This window comes from Rhinoraja longicauda, chromosome 21 (genome assembly GCF_053455715.1).
Source record: "Rhinoraja longicauda isolate Sanriku21f chromosome 21, sRhiLon1.1, whole genome shotgun sequence".
Classification (NCBI taxonomy): Eukaryota; Metazoa; Chordata; class Chondrichthyes; order Rajiformes; family Arhynchobatidae; genus Rhinoraja; species Rhinoraja longicauda.
In genome coordinates, this window is record NC_135973.1 from 11,419,580 (window position 1) to 11,426,919 (window position 7,340).

Genomic DNA, 7,340 nt, shown 5'->3' on the forward strand with positions numbered 1-7,340 from the left:
AGTTCACCTGTCTGTCTGTAAGTTCGCCCAGTGACCACGTGGGTTTTCTCCGAATGCTCTGGTTTCCTCGCACCTTCCAAACACATGCCGGTTTGTAGGTTAATTGGCTTCTGTAAATTTTCCCTAGTGTGTAAGATAGTACCAGTGTACGAATGATCGCTGGTCAGCACAGACTCGGTGGGCGAAGGGAGGCCCTCGACCAACTTGCACTCACTGCAAAATACCACGACCAGATAATCAAATTCCATAACAAGACACAGGAAAATATGGAGCCTGTGTCTCAGCAAAGGCAGATAATAAGAATAATAAAATTCACGATAAAAATAAAATTGTGCCTTCTCCAATTGAGGAAAAGAATATTCAAAGATAAGATCTCATGCCTGGCACCAAAGTCATCGTACACTGAACAGGATCAATCTCCAACTTTCTACAGACTTCAAACACATGAATGACACACAACAGTTATCTTAAAGCACTGGAAAGGTTCTACCATCTTCATAAATGCAGGATAAGTGAGCCAATGTCGAGCTTTGGCACAGGAAGAGATTTCCATGAAGTTAGTAAAAATACTTCAAGGACATCTTCAAATTCTCCGTGAAATATGTAACATGTTCACTGATGTTGAATCCCTGGCCATGACCATCCAAAATTGAAGAGGAGCATCTGCGAAGGCACTGTGCACCTCAAGTTACTATGATCCAAGCACGTGGAGCGCACACACAAACAGCACAACACCCCAAGAAAACACCTGTCCATTGTGTTGAGCATGACCCAGCATTGCTGTGGCAAACATCTCTTTAGCCACCATAGAGTTCAATGCACTGAAATGAAAGCAGGTAGCTTTTGATCTTTAAAACTGCCTGAGAAGTTGAAGAATTCGACTCTTAAGTGTATAAATTTAAACTTTTGCGAGCCACATTCATACTTCCACACATCTTGGAAACAGTTCCAAAAGCAAGGACAAGTAAAATGAGTACCGAAAATATTTCTAACTCTTCCAATAGAGCACGATAAAACCCAAAAAAACAGACATATTGTGTGAATGTTAAAGCAAGGGAAATTGCAGATTCTTAACGAACCTAATATAATTAAAACTATGTCTCCTCATTTTTTTCCCATATATTATTCTTTTGGTTTGTCTTCTCCAAGATTGAGCATAAACATTATTCGACCTTTTGTTTCAATATTTAGTTTTAGTAGTCTAAGACACCAACCAATCTTTTAGTCTTTCAACGTGAAGCATGTGAATTGCCCCCATAAAGTCAACTAAAGTGTTATAGTGCCTTCAGCAAGATAATTAAAAATGTGAGTATTCCATTTTTTTCTTAACTATTCATGATTATGTATACTTCACCCATAGCTACATAAATTCTCTTCTCACCTCTTAGAAACATAGAAAATCGGTGCAGGAATAGGCCAGTCGGCCCTTCGAGCCAGCACCGCCATTCAATATGATCATGGCTGATCATCCAAAATCGGTACTCCGTTCCTGCTTTCCCCCCATATTCCTTGATTCCGTTAGCCCGATGAGCTAAATCTAACTCTCTCGAAAATATCCAATGAATTGGCCTCCACTGCCTTCTGTGGCAGAGAATTCCACAGATTCACAACTCTGGGTGAAAAGGTTTTTCCTCATCTCAGTCCCAAATGGCCTACCCCTTATTCTTACACTGTGACCCCGGGATCTGGACTCCCCCAACATCATGAACATTTCTGCATCGAGCCTGTCCAATCCCTTAAGAATTTTATATGTTTCTCTAAGATCCCCTCTCATACTTCAAAATTCCAGTGAATATAAACCTCTTGGGTTACAGAAGAGGGACAGGGAAACTTGATATGCACAATCTCACGTAGTAATCCACTCAAATGTTATGGCGACAGATGCAAGCAGACACTGTTGATAAGCATTTAGCAACAAAAAAAAGATTATGCCACAGACCATCAAAATGTTAGAAAAAGCAAAAGTGTTCCAGTTATTGACTGGTACTTTGTATAAGTTTGATATGTTGGTGAGGAAAATCTTTTTAACAATCAAAACAATTATAGCACACAGCTGATAGCTCAACCTGATACAAATATATATTTACCATCAAAGGTCAGACTAATGGCTGGCGAGCTGATTGATGATCCTTTCTGTCAAATAACTTAAACTGCCATTCGTATAAGAATTTGTCTAAACCCATTAAAACAATTTTGTATTTCATCTCATAGTCCATCTCATCGTTCAGAATTTATGCTGTTATTGATCAAAATGCGCTCCAGATGACATCTTTGAACATCTTCAACATCTTCTGACCACATTGTTGTGGTTAAAACAGAGAAACTTGATTCTAACCAATTTCCATAAAGGGAATGCTCTTTAATCCCTCGGTTTTATTAGATTTTGACAATATTTGCATATAAGTAATATTTGAGTTAATTCTTCATTCCTTATCAATCATTTTCCTTTGCAGTGTCAATCATTTGGGTGGTTTCTTCCCCATGCATTTTATGGAAGATTTATCGTTGATAAAAAGATATGGAATGTGTAATAATACTTTGCTAAGGACTTTAGTCACTTTTATCAAAGCTCCTTTGCAAGGTAGAACAGAGATCTATTTCTTCCCAATTCTTAATCAACTTTTTTATAAAGGTATTTCATTAGATACAGTCCCCTGTCTTTTCCTGTGATTTCTACATTTATTCTCTTGTATTCTCTACCCTCCGTTTTAACTTGAACTCTACTCCAATGAGTTTTATATTGAAACAAAGAACTGCAGATGCTGGTTAATACACAAAAGGACACAAAGCGCTGGAGTAAATCAGCAGGTCAGACAGCATCTTTGGAGAACATGGATAGGTGGCCTTTTGGGTTGAGACCCTTCTTCAAATTCAACATGGATAACTGACATTTCGGGTCAAAACGTTCTTCAGGCTGATGTTTCAGGTTGAGACATCTGAGTTACTCCAGCACCTTGTGTATTTTAATCTCGTCATATTTTGTAGCCTGTTCATTTGCTTTCCTTACCATTTTTGCTTCATATTACTGCTTGATAACAGTTTCTCTAGACTATTTCTCAAGGCAAACATTATTATTTTGTCCAATCATTCTACTGCAATGTTGTCATAGCATCAATCATACATCTTCAATGTAAAATCACTCCTGAGTTAACAAGATAAATCTCATACTTGAATCTCAGCAAAGCAGCTCAAAGTCAAAACAGCAGTAAATTCTAACACACAGTGGGCTATCGTGTGACTTGGAGATGGTAACCTGTAAGATGAAGTACCCAAATTCTTCATGGTGGTAGGGCTTGTGGTTTGAAAGCAAGTAACTGCAACATATTTTGTAAATGGAATTACAAAGGGAAAGTGAATGTGCAGGGTCATTGATAGAGTGCCATTCATGTTAGCTGCTTTGTGTTGGATGATATCACATTTTTTAATAATTGCAGGAGCAACACACATCCAGACAACTAGAGAACTAGAGACAACTAGATTTATCTTCTAGCATGTGTCTTGTGTCGGTGGAACGGATGGAGGTAAATCACTCTCCATGGGATGCTTACCTTCTTATCTGCTTTTGTGGTCACAATATAGATAGTCATGTTGGGTTTCCTGATATTGAAGGCAATGTTAGGGCCACTAAATGCCAAGGGCAGGTGGTTAAACTCTCTTGCTGGAGATGATCAATGTCAGGCTCTCTTGAGGCATGAATGTTATCTCTGTGGTGCAGAATTCAATGTGGGTTGCATCATTTATTCAGAAGTTATGAGAGGGATTGAAACATTGCCATCATCACCAAAAATGTCACATCTGACCTTATAAAGGATGGGAAACGATTGATGAAGCAGCTAACAAAAGTTGGATCTTGAATCTCACACAGTAATCGGCATGGGTTGGGATGAACGACCTCCAACAACATCCTGTCCTTTGTACCAACATGTGTGCTAAAGTTGGGCTTGAGCAAGATTGCTAAGAGCAGAAAAAGTATTACTCTGAACCATGCTCCATTGTTTCTAGAGAGTTTGATGCTGTTGGGGAAGTTATTTCCAAAAAGACCAGAACTGAAAATCAAGAGCAGAAGAAGACAGGCGCATGCCAATGAGTACAACAGCCAAACACCATTTACTTATCCATTCATTATAATAATAATAATAATAATATATTTATTTTATATAGCGCCTTAACACATGCACAAAGCGCTTTACAAATACAATTAACATAGAAACAAACAGACAAACAGACAAACTATCCTGACGGAAAAGCGGCGAATAATCAACGCCAGCGTCCTCTCACGTCAGGGTCCGGCAGTAGACATTAAAGAACACAAGACACACAGATACAATTTTTTACACAAAACAGCCATCACAGTGATTGCTCTAGGCATACCCTCACTGTGATGGAAGGCAAAGTCTTATCTCCTCCTCGTTCTTCTCCCGTGGCGCCACGAGGCGATCGAGGCTCCCAACCCCTTGAAGCCCCCACCGGGCGATGGAAAGTCCCAGGGCCGAGCCGAGCCGAGCAGGCCGATGAAAGTCCTGAGCCCCCACCGGGCGATGGAAAGTCCCAGGGCCGAGCCGAGCCGAGCAGGCCGATGAAAGTCCTGAGCCCCCACCGGGCGATGGAAAGTCCCAGGGCCGAGCCGAGCAGGCCGATGAAAGTCCTGAGCCCCCACCGGGCGATGGAAAATGCCGCGGCCGGGCCACGCAGGGTGATGAAGGGCCTGCGGGCGGGTTGATCGTACCTCGCGCTTCGGGGCGTTCGAAGCTGCTACGGCTGGAGCTCCCAAAAACCGGTCGCCAGCCAGGGACCTGCGAGCTCCCGATGTTGCGGTCTGCAGGGCCCAACGGCCGAAGCCTCCGAGATGGTAAGTCCAGGCCCTGCGACCGGAGTCTTCGAGGTCGATCCCAGCTGGAGGCCGCCGACTCCACGATGTTAGGCCGTAGCGCGAACGGAGATACGACACGGTAAAAGTCGCATCTCCGTTGAGGAGGAGATTTAAAAAAAGGTTTCCCCCAACCCCCCCCTACATACACAGAATTAAAAATAAAACAAAACGTACATTTAACATCAACATTGACTAAAAAACACAACAACAAAAAACGGAGAGACTGCCGGTGAGCCGCAGCTGCAGAACACAGCCACGCTGAACATGAACATTGAAGAACAGATATTCTTATGTTCTTAATAACCAACAAAGGTAACTGTATATATCTTCACGAATAGACAGCAGATTTGTAAATAAATTAATTGACAATAATTATTACGAGAAACTGTATTACATGGCTTGTACTTGGAACTTTTTGTGACACTAATCCCTTTTTTGTGACATGTTACTTTTATAGACGTGCTCTATTTCTGCGATCACTGAAACGTAAATAATCCGGTCACCTCTACAGCACCCAACCATTGGTTTTCTATTCTCAATCTTTTCTAAGAAAATCGATATAATTTTATTTCATTTCTCTGCATTTATTTCAATGGACTTGTGTACTTTTAATAGTAGTTATGCAAAATTGTCCATATGTCTTTAACTTTCTTTTCAATTGATAAATTTTACATTCACCCATAGTCAAGGTTGCTGCACTGTGATCAAGAGTGGAAACTGACCAATTGCGGCCGGCTTGTTACTTCAACTGAGATATGTTCAGTTAAAAAGTCATTTCTATCCTTCACCATTTTTGCAGTATTATACATTTCATGCGTCAGTTTTTTTAAACATGCTTATGTAATTTCTGATCATTTTTTTCCCCCAGATAACTTTGAACAGGATTCGGCATCACTGCGAACAGAGAACTGCCGGTATTGTCTGATCAGAATCTGATATTTTTCGTTTTGATATGGTGCCAAGTTCATTGCATGTGAACACTCTGACATCACTGATAGTCCAGCTTGTTTCATAATCCTTCTGGCTCTGATATTTCAACATTGTTTAGTTTAGCATTTAAATATTCCCTTCCCTCGTTTTCCGACGAACATCCAGCACCAGGCAAGCTCTCTGTGCAATCATTAAGCATCTGCAGTGTGCTTCCAGGTAAGGCATGGTGTACTTTTTTTACAATCTAACACGATTATTTGTTACTGTTTTTTCAATGGACAATACCAAACTTATTTTTTCTTCTTTGATGAAATTACTGATGCATGCTGCGATATAGCTCCATAATTGATTGGACTAGCCGGGGTCCAGTTCAACAGATTATGATGTTTGCTAGCGTACTATTGTTGGGGTGCGTTCCACATGTAGGATCATAGCTCTTGCACCCAAATATCCTCTATTTAGATAGTGCACTGTTCACCCGTAGAGAACAGTTCAAACGTATCCTGATTCTGCTTTGCCTAGTATTCATATGCACACAGAGTCAAGGTTGCTGCACTATGATCAAGAGTGGAAACTGACCAATTGTGGCCGGCTTGTTACTTCAGCTGAGATATGTTCAGTTAAAAAGATTTTGAATTGAGCTTTTATTATGTAACTGGACAATGTTTGAAAATGATTCTCCAAAAACAGTGCTGTTGGTAAAGGAATTCCAGTACCCCAATGACACAACAATAATATATTTCAAATTCTTTGAGACAACTTGGTGATGGCTTACATGTATCTGCTGAACTTGGTCTACAAGATGATAGAAGTTGTGAGTTTGTGAGTTGTAGTCAAAGAGGTCTTGGGGAATTACTGCTGTACATTTTGCAGATAGAATATAACACAAGCACTGTTGTTCATTGCTGGCGAAGGGGGGGGGTGAATGTTCTGAGCTATTAATTAGGTACCAATCAAAAAAGCTGCTTTGATCTGGATGCAGCTGATCTACCTGATTATTATTGAAGCTGCAATCAGCGTGGTATTGAAAACCTCAAGGCCAGGCTTCAAGAGCACACAGAGGTCCCTACATAAGTGCGACAGGAGCTCAGCACCAAATAAAACTACCTACCCACCCACTCTGTTAGCCTCCATCTGACTTATCAAAGGAAAGGTTTGCAGTTCCCACATTGGCCTCATAAGCCACCTCAGAACTCACACAACCTGAGAAAAAGTAAATCATCTTCAATCCCAAGGGACCGCTGAAGAAGATGACCCAGCCAAGTGGAGTATATTCCAGCCTACTCCTGACTGGTGTCTTACCAGTCATAGCAAAGAATTAGGAATCAGGCGGTGAATCATTCACTGGTAAAGATCTCGCCTCTGACCTACTCTTATAAACACAACATTTATCCAACTGGTTGATCAGGTTTCTGGCAGATAGTGACCCATAACATTGATGGTGGGGTACTCAGCCAAGCTATGCTATGAATGTCTGGGAGAGGTGTTTGGTGCGATGAAGCACCTGAAGATACCTGCGCCTTATCTTGGTGAAATGAAC